The sequence below is a fragment of the Lagopus muta genome, chromosome 6, assembly GCF_023343835.1.
Source record: "Lagopus muta isolate bLagMut1 chromosome 6, bLagMut1 primary, whole genome shotgun sequence".
In the NCBI taxonomy this organism is placed as follows: Eukaryota; Metazoa; Chordata; class Aves; order Galliformes; family Phasianidae; genus Lagopus; species Lagopus muta.
In genome coordinates this window covers 32,616,128-32,638,370 of record NC_064438.1, presented here as the reverse complement: position 1 = coordinate 32,638,370, position 22,243 = coordinate 32,616,128, and positions in this window count along the sequence as shown.

The window sequence follows — 22,243 nt, the reverse complement described above, 5'->3', positions numbered from 1 at the left end:
TAAAATTTACAAGTAGTTTTTATAAAGGTAATACTTTATGCCTTTTGCAGGAAATAGTGTTATTCCTGTCTCCATTCTTCCTCATGCAAAAGTCTGGAACCCAGTCCCTCTATTCACTTCTCAAGCTTGAGTATAAAAGCTGTCTTTATCAAGTGTATCTAATTTAAAAGAAAGTGTATCCTTTTCATTTAGGCACCATCAGATAATTCCATATAACAGTCTAATTCTTGTTTCATTAAATTTCTTTCTGTGAGTATTAAAGCTTCTCTCTTTTCATTACATACTAGAGGGAGTAATTCTTCAATAAAGTAGCTCTTGCATCCATCAGCTTGTGTTCTTTTCTGCTTGCTATATTTTACAATAGATCTATGCAACTAAAGTGTTACAAGGCTTTGATGATTGTTTAATAAAGAGCTCTCAGTTTTGGGCACATCCACTAAAGCAACAGACTGAAAATTACATTAATCAACAACTGTGTAATTCTCCATTCAGGTTTAGAGGTTTACGGGAATCACCACTGTGTACCTAGGATCTTTTCCACAAATGGGGAAAAAAAAATCACAATGTATTCCCAAGATAGTCCTAGCTGGAGCAGCCAAGAAGGCAGTCAAAATATGTCCATTGTCAACCTACCTCTCAGAAATTCAGTTACCAGGAAGAAAAAGTCAACATACCAGATGCAAAAAAAATCGAGAAGCACGTACCAATGCAGAGCTTAAAAAAAAAAAAGTATGGTTTACTGAGCTCCTCCTAGCAGTAAGCTCTAATGGTTTGGTAATAGACATAATTACTTTGGTATAATCAAAGTAATAGGTAAAAACACTGTTTGTAGTTCTAGTACAATTTTTTGAAATGAAATATATGAATAAAGATAGAAATAAAAAATTCCAACAAGAAAAGGGAGGAAAATCACATTAATTTATTCTCCAACAGGCATTTCTGAAACACATTCAGAATATTTGAAATGTAACATAATCATAAGATTTAAAGTTCTTGTTGGAATATTCACTTATGGGAAGAATATGAAGCATTTTAGACTGCAGTAATGTGAAAAGATAACTTGTCTCATTTTAGAAGAATTGAGTCAGTATCCACTTTCATATTAAATTCAGTAATATTACATGTAACATGGCATACTTGCCAAGCTGATGATCTCTTTCCCAGGACTTTTTAGCCTGCTGAATTATTATCAGTAATATAAGTGAGATTTTATTCAATAACTGCCTTTGAAGATTTCACTGTAGTAAGATAATGGAAAGCTTACATTTCAGAAAAAGGAACACAGACTTCTGTATCTTTTTTGTTTCTGTTGTATTTTGTTGTTGTTTATTTGTTTTGTCTTGGATTTTTCCTGGACCTTAGTAACTACCAAATGTATTTTGTTTTGGACTTGCAAGCCTTGCTTTACTTGCATTATTTAAATTATTTCACTGTATATTAAAATATATTAGAAAGTTTTGAAGGAACTTAGACAAGCCAAAGAGTGGAGCAGTGCATATGTTTGGTCTGGATGCATTGAGAGCTTGGATCCTAAAAAAAAATAGAGCAACTAAAGTTAAAACAACAAAACAGAACATGTATCTCCAGTATTTTGTAAAGACCTGGAAATCCAGTTATCTTTGGAGGTAACTTTGTTTCATTTTAAACCACATCAACCCACAAATGCTGTTGAGACAATCTAGTCTGAACAACAGAAAAAGTCTTTCTATGGTTTCTTTTCCTGTCTGAAGAGGAGGTGGTTTGCTTGCTCTAAAAACTGACTCGCACTTAATAAAGTCATTCAGAAACTGAGAGGGTTGGATTCACTACTTTTCTCCTCATTCTTGAGGAGGCCAAATGTACATCATACTACAAGAATCATCGGACTGTCATCAGGTGATTGCACTGAAGGTATGTCACAGCAGAAACGGAAACAATACTGTAATTCAGTGAACAGTATTCCTCGGGAAAACACAAATCTAAGACCTTCCTATGTTACAACTTCAAAATCAATTGACAGAATTCTTTTGTGGCCCCCTTTCTATCCCCAGTAATGAATCTTACCTGATGGTGAGGAAGATATTCTAGTAACTATGGGTTTATACTCCTAGTTCTACTGACTTTAAAGATAAGGGGATTATATATTCCTTTACATAAATGATTATCAGTGTTATTACAACACCACATTCCCTAATTAAATTTTTTAAAGGGAGAGTCTTGAAAACTCTAAGGTACTACCATCAGTTCAAGACAGCAGAATTGGCTTTCTTTAAACTTAGTATTCTGTATTGTTCCATAGTCCTGGAAGTCTTACAGATTTTAATCTCTAGATTGAAAGCTTTTTATGGCTTCCCAGTGAAAGCCATTCCTTAAGTTTTGTAGTCAGTCATTATTCATCTTACTGACTTTAAAGTTACTTTGTTGATTTCTTTTAGATTGTCCCAATTTTATAGAGTATTCTCTCACTGAGAGCTTGAAAATAGAAAAGAAATGAGCAGATACTTTCAGACTTCAGTTACAAAATAATCAGAAGCAAATGAAGATCAATGACGGGGGGGGGGGGGGGGGGGGGGGGGGGGAAATAGAGGAAAATTATCTATTTTCCCAGCCTTCCAGCCAGTTCCTTACCCATCCAAGAGTATACCTGTCCCAGCCACAGGCTGTTAGCTTCTGCAGGAGAATACTGTGAGAGACAGTGTCAAAGGTTTTGCTGAAATCTGAGTAGACTACATCAACAGCCTTTCCCTCATCCACCAGACAGGTCACTAGATCATAGAAGGAGATTCATGAGCTTCATGATCAGGTTAGGCCTGATCCCCTGGTTGTCCTGCACATGCTGTGTGATTTCCCTCAAGACAATCCACTCCATAACTTTCCCTGGCACTGAGGTCAGGCTAATAGGCCTGTAGTTCCTCAGATCATCCTTACAACCTTTCTTGTAGATGGGAGTCACTTTGGCAAGCCTCCAGTCTTCTGGGACTTCACCAGCCAACAAGGAGCACTGATAGACAATGGAAAGTGACTTGGCTATCACCTCTGCCAGTTCTCCTCAGCACTCTCAGGTGAATTTCATCCAGCCCCCTGGACTTGTGGCAGTCCATTTGGAATAGTAAGTCTCTAACTGTGTCCTCCTGAATCGTGGGGGGTTTTGTCTGCTGCCCAGTCAAGACTACCAGGTCAGAGAGCAGAGTACCCTGAGGATAACTGGTCTGACTATTAAAGACAGATGTAAAGAGGGCATTCAAAACCTCTGGCTTTTCCTTATCCTCAGTGGTCACATTCCCAGCCTCATCCGGTAAAGAATGGAGACTCTCCTTGGTCCTTCTCTTACTGTCAATATATTTGTAAAAGATTCTTGTTCCTTTTTACCCCAGCAGCCAGATTGAGTTTAAGCTGGGACTTGAGCTGATTACTGAAATATGAAGTGCACGTAAAATAGAGAAAAGCAAGACATAGCATATATTAACATTTACATTTCTGTAAGCAGTAGGTCTAATTCTGGTCTACAATTGTATAGCAGTATGATTTACTATATAATTTGGTTGTACAATGGCAATCCTTGCTGAGATTAGATTTCCCTTCTAAGCATTGGTACAAATATAATAGGACTGAGTTGCCATTGTGGAAATTGTGTAACCTGAGCAGACAGGAAAGATATCTGAATCATAAGGAGTGCTGGGAGATCAGTAACCCAGGGAAGAGCAAAGAAAGAATTGCTAAGATGATGTCTTGTAGATGAGTAGTAAATATGTGGTTATAGAAACAATTTGCTCAGCATGTGCATGAACTTTCATAACTTAGGGAAACAACAACAGAATGAGGACAACTCCATTAAAAATCTCTTTATATTCATCATATAAAATGTAAGCACTTTATATATAAAACATTATGTTGTAATTTTACCCAGGTATACCTGGCCAATACAGTCCTTTTAAAAGCTGTTGTACACTGAAGAGTGATGCTAGTAACAACCCTCACAGAAGACCTCTCTCAATTGCATCCACTGTTAAAATATTTTAAAATATGTAAAACTTTGGATATTTTGCTCTTATATGTAGCTACTTTGGCTAGACATGAACCTAGATAAAGTTAACAACCATTTCAGTATTCACTTTTCCTTGATATTATGGCTATAGAGCATTAGTGAGCATTAAAATATTAAACATTTCAAGTGTGACACATCGACCAAGATCTCTTCTTTGTATTGAATTAATTTGCTTACATGTGTTTATTTAAAATGAAATAAGTATACTGTGCATAGTTTAAACTCAATAGCCTGTTATTTTATGCTCAAGGTTTTTTATTTTGGTACACCATGTTTTTGTTATTTGTTTCTTCTGCTGCCATGTAAATTCTTATGAGAAGTTTATTATGCACAGTACTGTACAAACATTAAGGCAAGAGTTGATCCAAATAGTTATAGACAAAAAAGTAATGTTTCTCTCACAATAAAACTTTAAATCTTTATGTTAAAGCATCTCATTTTAAGGAGAGAAAGGGAGAAGATGATAAGAAGTAGGATCTTGGGAACAAAACACAAGGGAAATTATAAAGATATGTATCATAAACCTGTTTCCTGGAAACAAGAAATGGGTGATTATGAGGACTGGAGTAATGACTTTGGATGAAATGTAACAATGCAGTGTTCACAGTAAAATTTAAACAAAGAATTGTAATAATCTGAAATATTGCCAACTAGAAACAAGCAAACAAAAGTGACCTTACAGTGAATCAGAAGATGAGATCAAGTCACAAATATAAAACAGCTGAGGGAAGGGTAAGTGTGATTCTAGAATAAGTAGGGAGAAATTCTTCAGCAGAAAATCTGCCATGTTGCTACCGCTCTACACTATTTCTCTGAAATATGCTTAACTAGTCCATGTTAAAAGAAAAGAATGATTAGAATATGCATAGCTGTGTACTACTGGGATACAGTGAGAAAAATATTTTTATAAACACAAAAGTAAAAAGAAGAATTCAAAAGAGTTACTTAATTCAATGAATAAATGATTGCAAACTGAACACCAAGTCTGAACACTAGGATATTTCACCTGTCAGAGCTGTACAGACTTTCTGTACAAGTGGCAAGGACAAAATGTAGCTAGCCACAAGATGGTTGGTTGTTTGACACCTTAAAATAACATTCAGCTCTTTCTGAAATATAACTCATTTGTTGGGAAGATTCACTCCAGTCCAAAGTTTTTATGCAATTTTGGACATCCAGACAAAATATGGATCTAGCAAGTTTTAGTTACATTCCTCTGTCATGTCTTCTGGCAAAAACAAAATAGATTTTATGATCACCGTATAGCCTTCCTCCATTGCTTTAACATTACCTTCAGCACTTTTCTTTCACTGTCTTATTTCAGTTGCATAATGTGTTGGGATAATAGACATAGGTCAGAATTGCTCTCTGAGGCACTGAGTATGATTATGAAGGTGTGGAAAAGTATTGTCCAAGTGAGATAAACGAAAAGACATGATGAAATCATAAAACTTCGCACGTTCTTAAGGAGCAGAATAACCTAGATTTTTCACCAGTAAAAGAAAATACTCAGATTTATTCTATAATAATTATATAAGGGTTACACTGAAAGTAATGCTTCTTATTTTTTTGTGTTGGCCCTCTCTGTCAGAGATAGATGTTGATGATATGGCAGCAGATGTTGAACCTTTCCACCAGTATTCCATTACATTTTGATGCTGTGCAACAGATGGCAGAAGAGGGACATTCTGACAAAATTGCATGACATGGAAGTGCGTATAAAGCAGAGATGTGTCACTGAATTCCCCCATGTGGAAAAAATTGCATGCATTTACATTCAACACTTGCTGAATTTTTATGGATATCAAACAAATGGGTGTTGCATTTCAGCAGCAGGTCACCTCCACTGATGGAGATACTTACAAGTGCGGCGTACAGGCTCTTATTCATTGCTGGCACAAATACATAGCTAATGGTGATGGAATGTTGAAAAAGAGTATTTTACAGCTGAGAATTCACTTTATCGAATAGTGTTACTGTGCTTTTTTTATCTATTGTAGTTTCTGTGGAAATAAACAGAAAGCATTATTTTTGGAGCAACCTATGTAGCTGTCTCACTAATATTCAACATTGTTACCAAGTCTTTAGTAGTAGAATTTCTAATTAAAAAAAAAAAAAAAAAAAAAAAATTATTCCCAGACAAAAAAAGGATCTATGAATCTACATGGTCATCTCTTTTGTGAAAATTCCAGTTGACCATTCAGAGACTAAAAGGCCAATCACAGAACAATACATTTCTATTAATTTCACTTTTGAATTATGCCTTTCTGATTTTCTTATCATCTTATTTTAGAACCACATTTATAATTGATAGTAAAAAAATTGATTATTTTCTTGTGGTTTCATATATTTTAAAATAACTGAGCCTAGAGGTGCAAAAATGATGCTGCATTCTTCTTAATTGGGCTCGTCTGAATTTTTTACAATCTGCTCTGAGAGAATTTAATTGATAATTAACAGCACTTCAGATCATCTACTTATGAGACTTTACAAATACATGAAAAGCTGACAAGTCACCGAATGAATGAAAAACAGAGTATACAATTAAATATAAAGAAAATCTTGATTGCCTAAATCAAAGCACAGATGAATGGAATCTGCTACACGAAGACTCCTTTTAATGTCCAAATTGGTTTTTAAGTAGCAAATGTATTAACCCTCAAACTCTCCAGTGCCACAACACATCTTCCCTTCAGAGACCAAAGAGAAGCATGCATTCCATTATAGCAGGTCAAAATCATTTTCTCCCATGAGTCACAGTTTTCAGTAGTTGGTTTCTGGTGTTAAGAAGTAGGAAGTTGTAGATGTTAATGCACTTAAATGCACGTTTCCCTGACATTATCCAGGCAGAGTTTTTTTTTAAGAAATGCTTCCTTTGTTCTCCAGATTCAGCGAAGGTAGATTTCCTAACACATAATGCATTTAATTAGTGGATTTTTTCTAATTTTAATAATAATGCATGCTCCTCTTGCATCTGTTGGCTATGCACTCAAGATAACATGCTATATACCCCCAAAATGCAAGTTAGGCAAGCCTTCATTTCTTTCACCTACCTAGAATCTGAGGTACAGGAAAACTACAATACAATTTTACTGCTATCAGTATTTGAACTGAAAGAGAAAGTCTCCTTAAAAAAAGAAAGAAAACAAACCCCAAAACTACAGTGTAAATTCAACTAAATATATGTGCTTCACAAGTTCACCCACAGGAAAGACTGGGATATTTTTATGTAATCTTACTCCACTCTCAGGAGACTTTTTCAAAGCAGACATTTTTCTCTTACCTTTATAAAAAAAACTATCAAAAATAGAAAGATTCTGGAAAGATAATGTAGCTTACTGAAATATTCCTACCAAACACAAATAGAATAATGAAATTAGCTAACTACTATATTTGACAGATGTTAGATAATTCTGATTCCAGTAAGAGCAGGAAATGTTTAAAACAAGAGAAAACTTTAAATACTCAAGTTTTAAACACCATGAGACAAATACATAGATAGTCAACCCACAGATCTTGTAATTGAGAAGAGACAGGATTTTCCTAAGTTTCTGTTAAAATAAAGCAAATATAAAGCTCCAAATTGTGAAGGCATATTTTTTCATTTCATTGAAGCTGCAAGCTCATTTTTGACTCTTTTTGTATAACTTAAACCCTTTGAAAGTACTCTTTGGGATAGCTACAAAAACATGCTCTTGTGTGGCAGATTCCTGGGGGAGAATTCTTCAGAACGAGTTGAAAAATATTACTGTCATGAACACTTTGATAAAGCATCGACAGAATTTCATTCTTTTTTCCTTATCACAATTTCACTGAATAACTGTTTTTAACAGGAAAAATGCAAGTTAAAACTTATTTATAAAAAGAAGTTGAACATGGAACAGCGGAATACGTAGGCTGAAGAATATATAGAACATTTTAAAAGTGCGATTCTCCTCTTTGTCCTGGAAAGCTGCAGTAAAATATTTGCTAAGGGAGAAACAAATAAAAAAAGAGTAAAATTTTACCTAAACTATTCAAGGGCTTTGAAACCAGTCTTGTACCTACACCTTATGTATGTCTCACTGTAACTTTTAAGGATGACGATTTCTCTAATATTAGACTCCAGTTCCAGATTTGAAATCAATCTGACAGCATCTGCCACCTACTGTGGGGAACCTGCTTTAGCAGGGGATTGGGTGATCTCCAGAGGTGTTTCCCAACCCCCACAGGATCTATGAATACTTTTACAATAAATCTACATAATCAGAGCTTGTGACTGCAATTGCAATCCGTAAAGACTATCTGGGCATGATAGAAGATAAGAAACTATTAGCAGACTTTAGATTCCATATCTGTTCTCATCAGTACTGCTGAGGTATACATCAGATATTTACTGAATAAGGGCATGAATACAACTATAAATGAAAGTGTGTGAATACTGATAGTTATTATACAAGTACTTGACTTATCAACTATTTGCACAGAGCACATTCAGAGTTCAGATAGTAATAATGACTTTTTGCAATCAGCTTACATTGAATAAAGAATGAAATATAGGAGGATTCCCTCAATAATGCATTTAGTTTTTATCTTCAAGTTTCATGCTTCAGTTAGAGAGTAGAAGTATGGAAAATATATTTTAAATATTACTCATTCAAATTCCTGTTGTAGTAACTGCATTTGTTTTCAGCATACATGTCCCATTCTCCAGGGAGATGATTTAAGTGAGAAGAAGATGAATTAGATTTATTTTGGTGTTTATTTAATTTACTAATTTTTCTCAGCCAGAAAAATCAAAACTACTTAAGAGACACAGAAAAGTCAGAGAATTTTTAAAAATCCAGGGCAAATTAGTTACTAATCCTACACTGAATTTCAGGGGTGTGCTCATTAATAGACTTTTCCATTACTTAACCTTTATCCAAAGAAAAATGCATGTGTGCATATGCCCCTCTCTCTTATGTATAAGAGAATAAAAAGACTTCTAATAATTTCAAACCAGAATTTCAAGTCAAGACTAACGACCAACGCATCTCTCAACAATCTGATTAGATTACAAATGTTTAGTGAACTAACAGTGTTTGAAATGAACAGCCCTTCTAAAGAAGTGCAAATAATATTCCCTCTGATTATTAACATTGTAGCTGAGGAAGGATAGGAGATGTTGTAAATCCATTAGTGAAGTGTTGCTTGCTCTCATTTCTTTTTAATATTTCTTAAAGCTATAAAATTGTATTATGTTAATGTAATGTACAGTTCAAGTGATAAAGGCAGCTAATGTGATTACCACTCATAGTGCTATAAACCTTTCAGCAAAGCTGCAGACAAACTGGTATTCATCTGTTTCTTATGATGATGATGTTACACAGAGCAGATCACATGTTGAAGGAATCATCTAGTTTTTAGAAAAACTGTATGTCAAAGACCTTGAGTACATAATAAAACTGAAAGTACCAGTTCAAAATACTGTTCATACTTCTTATTTTGTGGTGAGTAAGCATGGTCTAGCAGGGAAGAAGTCTTTATTTAAACTATGTATGAGAAGCATAGACCTAGTGTAACATCACTAAATCACTGTTGTAACTCTAAAAGTGAAAAAAAAGAAAAAGAAGGAAAAAAAAGAAAAAAGAAAATCTCAGCTCATAGAGGGGAAAATCAGTTTCGCTGTTATTGCTATTCTCTTAATTTTACTCCCAAAATAGGCTGGCTGCAGTTTATTAAAATGATGGAGAATCTTCACAAATTTTCTTGCGCTCATCTGAAAGATATCCTCCTGGGTAACACCCCTCTCATCATTCTCAGATGTCAACTTCACTATCTGTTCAACTTTACATTACAATCTAATCCTGTAATTCTATTAGAAAGCTGTAATTCACAGTAAAATTCTAATTCATGAATAGAAGTAGTAAGAAGAACTCAAACAAAATTCTCAGTCTGAAGGCGCAGTATTAACTACTCATACCTTACTGGATCTTCAAATCCAAAGATTGTTTTTTATTTCATAGGTCAGATTTTTCACATTACCTACCAGGAAACCTGAAGTGGATGAAACAGATAGAAAGATTATCTTCAGACGATGGGCAGAATAACAGCTTTAGTTGAACAGTCCACCAAAGGATCCAGTGAAACCACAGTCTGACATGGGGTTTCCTTCTCCTTCATTTGTTGCAATAGTCACTGCAGCCTCTGCCTATGCATATTTACCAGTGGATATTGTTTTTTCCTTAAACAGTGCTTCTGAAAGGATCAGTCTTTCCGTGTGCCTGAAATATGGTGACATATAAGCACTGATTTCCCTATTGTTCTTTCCTAAAAGTCTATGATTTTCTTTTTAAAGCTTGCTCAATCTAGATGAGAATGTAATAAAAAACAAATCAAAACAAGATGTAAACAATGTACTGCAGATCTTCAAACCCAGTCACAAACCACCTTCACTCTTCAAAACAGAGTCCGTGCTTGGAGACTTTAATCAACATTTTCTGAAGCCAGCAAGTTTACTTGCTAAGAACCGGAGAAAATTAAGGGTAGAATTCATGAAGGTATGCTGATCAAGGAAGAGTAGAAGTGGATGCAGCTAGGCTTGTTCAGCCTAAAGAATAGTTGTCAGGTGCCACTTAACAGCAGCATGACAATAACTGAGAATGTTTTCAAAAAGGCTGAATAAGATTCTTCATAGTAGCATAGCAGGGGGAAAAAAAACCAGCTGAACAAAGAAGGTTTGGATGGCTATAAAATCCTATTTCATTGTGAGGAGATTTGAGCATAGTAGAAGGTTTCTTGTAGAGGTTTTGAGATCTCCAGCCTTGGGTTTTCAAGACTTGGATGGATAAAACTCTGAGCAAATGGGTTTGTCCACATGTCTGGCCCAGCTCTTTCAGTATCTACTAAGGTCCACTTCAAGTTGACTTACCCTGTTCCCCTTAAATTCTGTGATTTCCTCACACTGCACTATTATCTAATTGTAAAATGTCACAGAATGGCAGAATTGAAACAGTGAGGAAAAAAAAATAGAAGAAACAGAAATATATGAAACTAATTCTAGAGACATTTGAATTGTTCTACACTTGTCTTTGCCTGTATTATAATCAATAAAGATAATATGGCTGAGAATTTAGGATATGTAATTAGTTTACATTGACCACTGGACATAAATCTTCTCATAAATATTACTGTTCTGTTTTTGTATTTTACTTATAAGATTATGTTAAAGAAGTACACAGTGTCATCTAGCTATCTAACTATCTATCCTCTTCTTTCTCCCACTGTGTAACCTCTGAATTGTAATACTTTATTCATACCGGATTGTCCATCTGAACAAGCTTATGCAGATATAAAGCTCCTTTCTGCCCTCTGACTAAAAGGAGTGGCTAGAAGATACTAGAGAACATAAAATAATTAAAAAAACAAATCAAGGACTCAAAAAGAGCGTGCATAATAAGTATCACTTTTAAAGAGAGGTGGGAGTAAGAATCTATTCCAATTTCAGATATATGCTCCTCCCAGCACTCCCCAAATCCTTGCATCTAGGGGTTTAGCTGTGGTTCATAACAAATATAGAAAAACTTAGCAGTATATTAAAGCTCAAAAAGTTAGATCAACACTTTTCAATATCATTCTAATGGTAATTAATTCCTTTTAAATTCATTTGAGTAACATTAATCAGAATAAATTCATTTGAGTGGGAATGTGGAGAGAACATCTAATTTCTTCTGCATTTTGGGAGAGCCAATTTAAATGAGCAAGTGTTTAAAATAAATAAATATATACATGAATAATAAAAAGATAGCAAAATAAAGAAACTGAAATCTTGCATGACAGCTATCAATTGTATAATAAGATAAGGTAAATCTGAGTACTTAATTTGTTCATTTACTGCATGTAAATAAAGTATAGGAAATAAATAGCCCTGTGTTATACTTTTCTAGCACTGGCAATTAATAAAGATTTCAGAGAGACATCATAAAAGATTAAAAAGTCTTCTACTATTTTTAATTGATTAAATTGTCATTTAATACTTATTTTTGTCTAGAATTATTCAGTCTCTTATTTATAGCTAAAATATCCTCCTAAAGCTTCAAGCTACTACTCCAGAAACTTTACCCAATGCTTGGACAAAAGTCAAGCATCCAGATGTTACCAAATGCTGAGCTTTTTGTGTATGTTAATTTATGGACTAAGCTTTTTCGCATAAAAACAGATTCACATAGATAATGTAAAACACAGGTTAGCCAATCTGGTTACTAAAACTAATGGCAAGGAATAAAGTTTATTTTTCTACAAAATTTCTTGTATTGAAAAAAAGTATATATTGCATGCATTTACTTTTTCTAGTTCCAACAGATTAATGGTAATGGTAAGGTATCTCATCATTTCAAGAGATTATGAGGAACGTATAAGACGTAGACTGTGCTTGCCTCTCTGACACACACATACACACATACACACACACACACACAATTCAGGGAGTGAGTTGTTGACATTTCAACTTCACCTTGAAAGGCTATTTAGTGTGTGCAACTATGACAGAGATTTCCAAATTTTCAGCTTAATCACACTGTATAATTTATTTCTTTAATCCTAAAACCCTATCCAATATTCCTAGCTTCATCTGTGAAGGACAAAGCCATATTCTGGATGATATAAATTATTTCAACAAATTCAGAGTTAAGAAAACAGAAATCAGATTAAGACTTGTCTTTTGACATATATTATATATCTGCAGTTTTTGAGATAGGAATTTTTTATCTGAAAATCTCAAATATTATGACAGCCTTCTGGATATAGAAAGAAGCTCTGTAATTCACGACAGTTTCTAAGAAGACTTTCAATTTCCATGTGTATATGGAAGAAGCAGAAAAATTACTTTGTTCAGCCACTCATAGTATTTCTTGTAACCTACACTTTTGAGATTCTTAGATTTAGTTTTGTAATATATTGCAACAACAATGATGTCATTAGTTCAGTTTCATATACTTTTAAATAGAAAAAAAAATTGGGATTTGTAAGAAAGCTGAATATAACTTACAATTTCAGAATTAAAAACTTGCGTTTCAGTGAAAAAAAAGGGAAGTAAATCTTATTTTCTGAAGTTCGATCGTAGGGTCTTTACTATCTTCTTCATAAAGAACACAGCTAGGAAGAGTAAAAGCCTAGTTAATGCAATACATTTTTATGACATATATTTTATAGCACGGACATTTTAGAGCAGCTCAGAGTTGTTAATTTTTTCTATACACAATATTGAATAATGAAGAATGAAATCCTGGTTCACTTTATTTCCTGTTCTTTCTGGTGGCATGAGAACAAGGGTAATATAATGTTGAAAGATAATAGGATCAACAGCAGACTTATCTGGAAAAAAATACTTTGTATCCAGATTCTTGATTGTCCAATCAAGGACAAGGGATAAATAAAGCATACATTACCCTCAAATGATGACAAGAAGTTTATTACCAGATATACTCAAGTCTTTACCAACATATTTTGTAGCATACCCCTCTCTTGCAGTTTACAAATCTTGAGTAATCTGACATGAGCAGATTTGAAATGTGGTTACCAGAGTCTTGTAAATAATCTTAGTGGGGTGTGAGGGGAAGGAAAAGGAAATTAAGACTCTGAAGGTCAGCTTCTCAGATGGCAGCTCGCAATGACAGTTTGACAGATTTGCTGGTGTTGTGAAAGAGTTATATGTACTAACTATATGAATTGCTCACTTTCTTCCAAGGATTATATATTTTTTAATGTGTCATAAATACAGAGCTGTGGGAAGTACTTCTATGTAGGAAAATATAAAATTCTTTTTTATTTCCCTTGCAAATCATCTGCATAATGTAATCTGGAAGGTTGTGTTTATCAGGGCTAGGAATGCAGTTTAAACAAATGTTCAACATATGTACATCAGCAGCAGCAAAAGGTCGTCATCTTAGCAGGCAGTTAAAAATGTAAACAAAACCCATTGTGTATGAATGCTCCCTGCAAGTTATTGACAGCAAATAATAGGTCCCTAACAGAATATCTGTCATCTTGGAAACATTACTGAGCATTTTGTTCAGACTGACATAGACTGTTCAAGTGAGTCACTGTACAGGGAGGAAATTACTGCCATTTCAGAAAGTATCTTGAAACTTTGGCAATTTCAGATCATTGTAATTCAGAAGCAATGAAGTGACAAGCTAAGTACTACAGATTTTAGCTGGTATTACATTATAGAAATACACCAATTAAAACCTGTTTGCTAGACAACATTAAGAACTATGATTTTTCTTTAGCCTTTCCCTTTATATGTATTGACCAGTGACAGTATGTTGGAGTAGGTGATGTACATAATTTCCAGACTTGTGATATATGATTTTGACATAGCATCACAAAAGTAGGCTGATATCTTGCTTTTTTATTGTCTTTGTCCTTATATTTAATCTAATGAAACATATCCTAGCTAATCACCTTACCCTCTTCATCTTAACAAGCACTAGTAAAACCACCTGCACAATTCAAAACATAGACAATCTCATATGGGTTGCTATTTCTCTTCTGATTTGACACAATATACCTGCTAAAGGATTTAATTAAGAATTTCGAAGCCATTATCTCCTCACTAAAAAGGCCCATTTGCAATCTGTGCAATCTTTAATCAGCCCACTCTGATTTCTGTATGTAAAACAACACTGGTTCATGAAAATAGTTTCATGATGATACATAGTCCTATCAGAGGGAATGCAGGGAACAGGATAAGAAGAGGAAGGAATCTACTGTCCACTTTTTTTGATAAAGTGAAAACAAATATAACAATTCCTTTCTGTGCCTGTTCTTACTCAGCTTTTCTTTTAGATCATCTGTTTGTATGCCAGAAAGAAGGAAAACAAACAAACAAATAAACAGAACCTAGCTTTAATCTCATATTCCATCTGCTTCTGGAATTACTGCTAAGGGCAGGTGGCAAATGATTTCTTACTAATTTTCCAGTTTTCTCCCAGGGAAAAATTCTGTCTCCTTGTTCAGGTTGAGCAGTTCTTTACCAGCCCTAGAGATAGATTAAGAAATAGCTCAAGCCAAACACATGTGATAGAACCTGAATCAGTATGAAATGCAGATATGAACAGTTTGATGTTATGTATGCAGTGCACACAATTAATTATGCGACAATTATTTTAGTTGGAAGATTTTAGTAAAATAAACTGGAACATGACTTCAAGGCATTTGCTGTATGATCAGTCTTCTTAGTGCATACCCACATAAAGTAATTTCTGTACCTGCTAGTATAATGGTGATTTATTGGAAATAATGCTTTGAAAGGCTGCATTTCAAACAAGAGGAATCTTTTTTCTGGTCTTGGTTTCTAATGAGGAAACATCATCTCCACCAACCTCATTTGTGAATACCAAGACTTTTACTGACACTTCAATAAAAATCTGAATGAAGTGTACATTTGAATCATTCATAGAATTCAGATAACATTGATACATAACATTAACATATATATATATATATGTACATATATATATATATACATTGATGTATATGAATGCATACAATCACTGCAGAAGTGCATAGAAAGTCTCTGACAGAGGGGAAAGAGGTGATTTTTATTTGACATAATAGTAATTCATTTATCTTTCTGACTTATTGAGGGCTGATAATAGAATAGCCCAAGGGGAAGAAACTATGTCAAGCTCCTAAATCAAAGGACTTAGGTCTTTACTCATATAGGTGCTGAATCCATGGTGGATTTCCAAGTGAAAGTGCCTGCAGCAATGTTTGTTAATTACAGGTTGTGTTCTGCTGTTTCCAAACAGGGTGAAAGTGACAGAAGTTTAACTGTGAATAATTACACACTTGAATAAGTATGTGATTAGCCCTATTTGTTGTGTTTGGAACAAGAGTGACAGGACAAGAATGGAGTGATTGCATTATTTACAGCTTAATTGTAGACAAGTAATTATTTATGTAAGCTGGTGCTGTGGGGTCAGGGAATACATGTCTCAGAATGTCTAGGATTTGAATGGAAGAAATTGGGTTTCCAAATGATACAGCAGAAATGGAAATTCTGTGCACTTATCTAATAGTGCAGTGGTTTTCTTGAGATAAATGTCTTGGAATGTCAAATGACATGTTCTCTTGAAACCAAGGATTAGATGAAGCCTTTTAAAATCGTTGCTTCTAGCCTAATAAATCACAAATGCCACCTAGTGGCATTTGCCATATAGTGAATCGTTGCATGTACACACACACACACACACACACACACACACACACAAAGAAAAAAAAGCTATTAACAAAATCTAGAGATTTACCAGCATGTTAGTTCCATCGAAGTGCATATGGCTGTTGGAACTATTTGTGATTTTTTTTCCCATCTAGTTCCCAATAACTTTTTATTTGAATTGGATCAAATAATGAAAATCTGACTCATGTTCATGAGTAGTAATGAATAATTCTATTAAAATGCAATTTAAACTCCCTGTCTTGAGACTTTCCTTGCCAAACAGAGGAAGGTTCTAATTTAGTCACCTGAAGTTAGTGATAAAGTTAACTAATTTAGATTAGTTTAAAAAACCTTCATTTAACATATTAACAAATTGTTCTAGTTTAGTAATATTTATCCAAACTTGTTCATCCAAGTAAGTAAAAACTCTTTGCTGTTTACTTGTCTGCTATATTTTCAAACTGAAAAAGTTTTCCAAACTAAAAAACAATGTCCAGACAGCAAATATAAAGCAAATAAAAAGAAGACTAATCTGATCATTATGTAGGAAAATAATAACGCTATGATGGGGCTGTTATATTAGTGGTGCACGTGGTAAGATTGTCTTGCAATTCATGACAGGAAACATACAGGATCAGAATTAAATATTTATTTATAGAAACCATATCACACTTCTCAAGATGCTTTGTATCCCAGAAAAAAAAGCAGGGCTGATTGAATTGAATCTGTTCAGAGCTGTTCTCTCGGAAACATTTGTTTCACAAGTTGTTCAATGCTCTGTTGAGGAGTCGGGGCAGTACATTTGATTTTGCTTCTAAGTCATTTAATTCTATTAGTAGTTTTGTATGGAATGTTTTTCATTTCTTTATAGCTTTCACTCTGCTAACCTCATATGCTTATTCCTTACTTGCTTTTAGGGCATATTTATATTTAAGCATGAGAATAAACAAATTAATTTTACAGGATAAAGTCCACTTGTAACAGAGATTCTATTATAATTTGAGTAACTATGCTTGTTGTTAATAATACTACCAATAATAATATATTTCACTGGAGGGAAATATGGGAAATATGTCACCGGACATTTGAGAAGAAAGATATTTAAGTTTCTTGAACACCTAAGTGAGAGAATATGGCTCAAGAAATCACAATATATATTAAATTTCCATCAAGTATTCTAGCATTACATGTTGTTTTATCATTTTTTTTTTAAATTTCCTTAAAACAGCATATGAAAAAATCTATATTATGTTTTTTAAAAAAAATTAAGTTTAAACTGATGTGTAGACTGGCTATATATTTCTATAAGGGAAACCAATTGACGACAGCTTTTGGCCATGTAATTTTAAAAAACAAGAGCAGTTTTTCCAGGTGAACATATTTACATATTTTCATGTAATGAGATATTTGAACACATTAAGATTCCATGGCTACGAAGGATTATTAGTGACACTGTTAATAACAATAATTATACTTTTTGCCATTTTTCTTGGCCTGTATTATTCCTTGCCTTCCATCTGCTCCCTACATACACATGCTTTTTCTTTCTTCCCCTTTCTTCTCATGCATGCAAATTTTTTATGGAAAGTAAAATGAGCATAGATCTGATGTTGTTTATCGCGTATTTTCTCCTTTACCATGTTATTATATGACAGTACATGTGTATGCATATACTTAGATACAATTCTGTTCATGGGCTATTTCATATTGTAAAGTAAAGCAATCCTTCAGGTTATAGAAGAATATCAATATATATGAATATATACTTCTTATAAATATTATATAATATTTAAAATTTATCCAGAGATCTTTCATATCAATTAATATTTTACTATACTAATACACAAGTTAACAATAAAATACTGTTCGCCTAAGTTCATATTTAATCAAATGAATCTCCGTGGCTAACATTTCATATCAATTTACTCTAGGCTAGGTCCCTAAAAGATTCACTTTCCTAAGTGTCTATCCATACCAATAGATAGGAAAGTCATCAGTTTCACAAGTTTCAGACTGACATCTTTAGTGCAAGTCCACAGAGGACTTATATGTTTAGCGTTTCATGTTTATTATCCTCAATTCAGATTTTTACACTTTGCAACTTTAGCAAAAGTCAACAGAATAGGGCCTATGTTCATCAACTGACTTCAGTCACATATTTCCAAATCCCAATCCACAGTAATCACTTTACAAGAGCATGCTGCATTTTCCATAGATTTCCAGATCAAGAGTAAGGAAACGAGTGTAATTACATTTCTTCTCCAGTTCCACTCTAGAGTCTGCATCAAGCTTATGTGGAAGCAGTGCAGAGACCACTAAGACAGAGGTGATAAATAGGCTTTGAGAATTCTAAAGTACTTTGCACTTATGCCCATGAATCACTGTGACTTGTGTCATAGTTATTCATATTGTGATTCCTCAAAATCCAGCGTAACCATCAGGTAATCTGACTTTGTTCCACTTAAATAGAGCAGGAAGAAGAAATAGGCCATGGGAGTCTTGGAAATCAAAACAGAAAGATGTGGTGTTAGAGCTGGAAGACTTCTGTTGTTACGGAATGCCTTCTGAAGACACGATAAGAAGACATAGGATAGACTTCTTAGCCAGATGATGAGCAGAGCTCCTAGCTTTGGACTCAAGAGCATAGAAAATGACAAAAGAAGTTTCTACAGCAGGTGGCTGCTGTGCCTGTAACTGATGGTGGTCTTAAAAAAAGTCCAAACTAACGGAATACATATCCAGTCATACTTCCAAAAGACATCTGGCTGTTCTGAAGACATGCAGTACAGTAAGCACTTACTGATTAAGAAAATCTCCCTAATACTTAAGAATTCTTCTCTTGCATATTTTTGTAGTTTGAAAACAGCTATAGAACACTGGTTTAATTTGGTAATGACATTAAAATCTAGGACCTCTCTAAACACAATATTTCAAATAAATTTCTATAAATGATTTTGGCCTTAAAAATATTTGTTCACTTCAATCATTTTGCTTAAGTAAACTGCCTTTGAACATTTCAATTTGAAAAGCTTCATGTAAAACTTATCTTTATTTAAGACAAATTATTTCAGCAGGAAAAATAAAGCAAACAAACAAACAAAAGCAAACAAACAAAAAACCCCAAGCCAACCAATCAAAACAAAAAGACCCAAAAAACACACCACATATCCCCAAACCTTTATTTTGTAAATAGTTAAGACTTACTTAGAAGTCAGGAAAAGGTACTAAAGCTTTCTTTAAGCATGTGAAATTATTGTTAATCAACTTAATAACTGACAATTATTTATTTATTTGTTTGTTTATTTATTTTGTTAGTGGTGTACCTAGAGAATAAGCAAGAGCGAAACTGTGTACTTTCAGCAAAAGTATTTCCTATTTGTGAAGGTAGCAGTCCAAGTAGTAGGCAAACAGGTTTATCAGTAAATATGGAGAGAGGGTTCAAAGAAGTGAAAGGGGGACTAAGCAGAGAAAAAAAGTGCTTTAAGACTTCAGATACAGCTGAGTCTGCTTTTCCACTTTTACTTGCTGTCTACCATTTTTGTTTAGCCTAGTAGCTAAGAGTCTGAAGACACTCCAGGTATGTTCTGTGCTCTTTCTTTCTCTAGGTCAGAAGAACCTCTTTTATAGAGATGAAGCAGCTCATAATTAATTTATGACACAATAGAAATTGTCTTGTTGGATTATGTTTAGAGTGTAAATCAGTGGAACCATTCACAACTAAAGGACTATGCAATGGAGTAAATACTTCTTAATTGCTTTTGCATGTATCCACTTAGAAGTTTTAACTAATTACAAGCCAAGTTTTCACTTCCTATCAAAGAAGAATTAAAAAAATGGAAACACTCAAACTGTGACTAGTTTTTACATATATGTGTTAATTCTCAGTTTGGATTGTATGTGCATGTACATTGTCAGAAACTGGTATACATTAGCTCAATATACATTTGCAGACTAAAATGCTTCTAAAACTCTTCTCTCATAAATGCCTCTTTTACCAGGTGACAATATCTGTAAGTGAAACTGTTAATTAACAGGTGTGTTTACACCTAAAAGTTACAACTACTTCTTTTTTCCTTAACACTTGTGGAATAATGCATTATTGTTGATATTCATAACATGTACTGTATTTTTAGTGGATCTATTTCATTTAAATATGTATATCCCTCTCGATCCAAACATCTAAGTATTTATCTGTAGAATTCTAGTATGTGGTACTACATATATTCAAATCAAATATTGAAATTAAAGATTATATTCTTCTGGTCAAAAGGAACAGCACCAGCTCCAAGAGAATAGTGCCTATTGACAAGATACAGGCTGAAATACATCAATATTCTTAGTATATCTATCAATACTATTGGACTGAGAAGAATTAAAACTGCAGCCAAATACAGGGAAAAACTTTAAATGGATTTTAAATAAATTCTTAGTCTTCTTCATGCCTTAATGAAAACAAAACAACAGGGGTCATATTAATGACTACAGTCTGAAAAGAAACCATTTTAACATAGAAAGTTTCAGAAGCATTTTAAAATAAATTTCTTGCATGTGAAATCAGATTTAAGCTTTTTTTAAAAAAAATTTTTAAAGGGATTTGTTAGGCTAGCTGTAAGGATAATAATGATTGTATGCATTATTCTTGCATAATAAATCCGTACATAGTACTTAAGATTCTAGGTAACTGAAGAACCTTTTCTTTTTTCTTTCTTTTTTTTTTTTAATGGGTTTACTTTGATAAACTGCACGTAATGCAAGAGAGATGAGCCTGGAAATCATTGTTTGCTTGCTGCTGAATTCCATTCCCTGAGTACCATCCCCCTCATTCATGTTGCAGTGGAAATATTTCACTCCTTGTTGCTTTTTAGTACTAACAGCAAGTAAGTGAAAGTGAAAAGTGAAATGAAAGTGGTCATTCCTCTAAATTTAGTCACTGCCCTTGCTTATAGAGCATATATAGGCAAGCTGGCACTCTTCCCAGCACAAATACCATACAGACTCTGGCAGTTACAGAGTTGTGGCATGAAGAGCCATGCTCTTTTCACAAATGGTCACATAAGTGCTTAAAGCTCTGTTAGAGATTCCATATCCCAGAAAGTGTGCCAAGCAGCTGGCATGCTATTGTCCCCAACTTCAACTTCACTGGGCAATAAAGCAAGTATTTTTTGCCTTTTGCATTCATCATGTTTGTTTCTGCTTTGCAATTGATATAAACATTGAAAATAGCTGTCTACAATACACTTCATGATCCAGCTGCCAAATAACCACAAGGATGCCTCTGATGTACCATGTAGACTAAGTCATCAGGCACAACAAATGCACACATGACTTACAAGCACAGAAACTGGGATTGTACATGACTGTACATGACTGTACATTATTGAATGAATACTGGAAAGCTGGCTTTGTTACAGCATTGTATATAAATATGTGGCTGGTGTTGGCTGAATTACTGTATCAGAACCATCTAAATAGTGGTACTGAAAAAAGTTCAATGTTAGCAAAACCTATTAAAAATCATTGTCCTCTCTACCTCTTCTTATGGCACTGGGAAAAATGTTGCAAAGTTATGCTGACTTAACATGTTTGCTTTTTTCAGGTTTCTCTCCCTTTTAATAGGACTGATATTTGCTGAGCCCGAGTGAAGGGTAAGAAAGTTTGATCTAGGTAATTTAATGTAACTTTAAAATAGATACTTTTTGGTAGTCTGACCTTCCCCACGTATGGTGGTCTTTCCTGCTAACTATTTCCATGTTCAACTCTTAAGGATTGTTATGGTGCTGTTTTAGATTCTGCACTTTTCGATAATTCAAGTACTCTCTCTTATCAGAGATGTGTCTTGGTAGGATTTTATATAATTATGTTATTTGTTACAGCATTGATTTCTCTCAACTCTGGCTTTATTTTCTACATCTCTGTGATCTGTGGTCTCTTTCACTAAATACAGACATTATTTGTTGTTCTCCAGATGATTAGCAAAATATTTCTATTAATACAGTAATCAAAAAACTATGTAACAAAATGGAGGTAAAGAACCA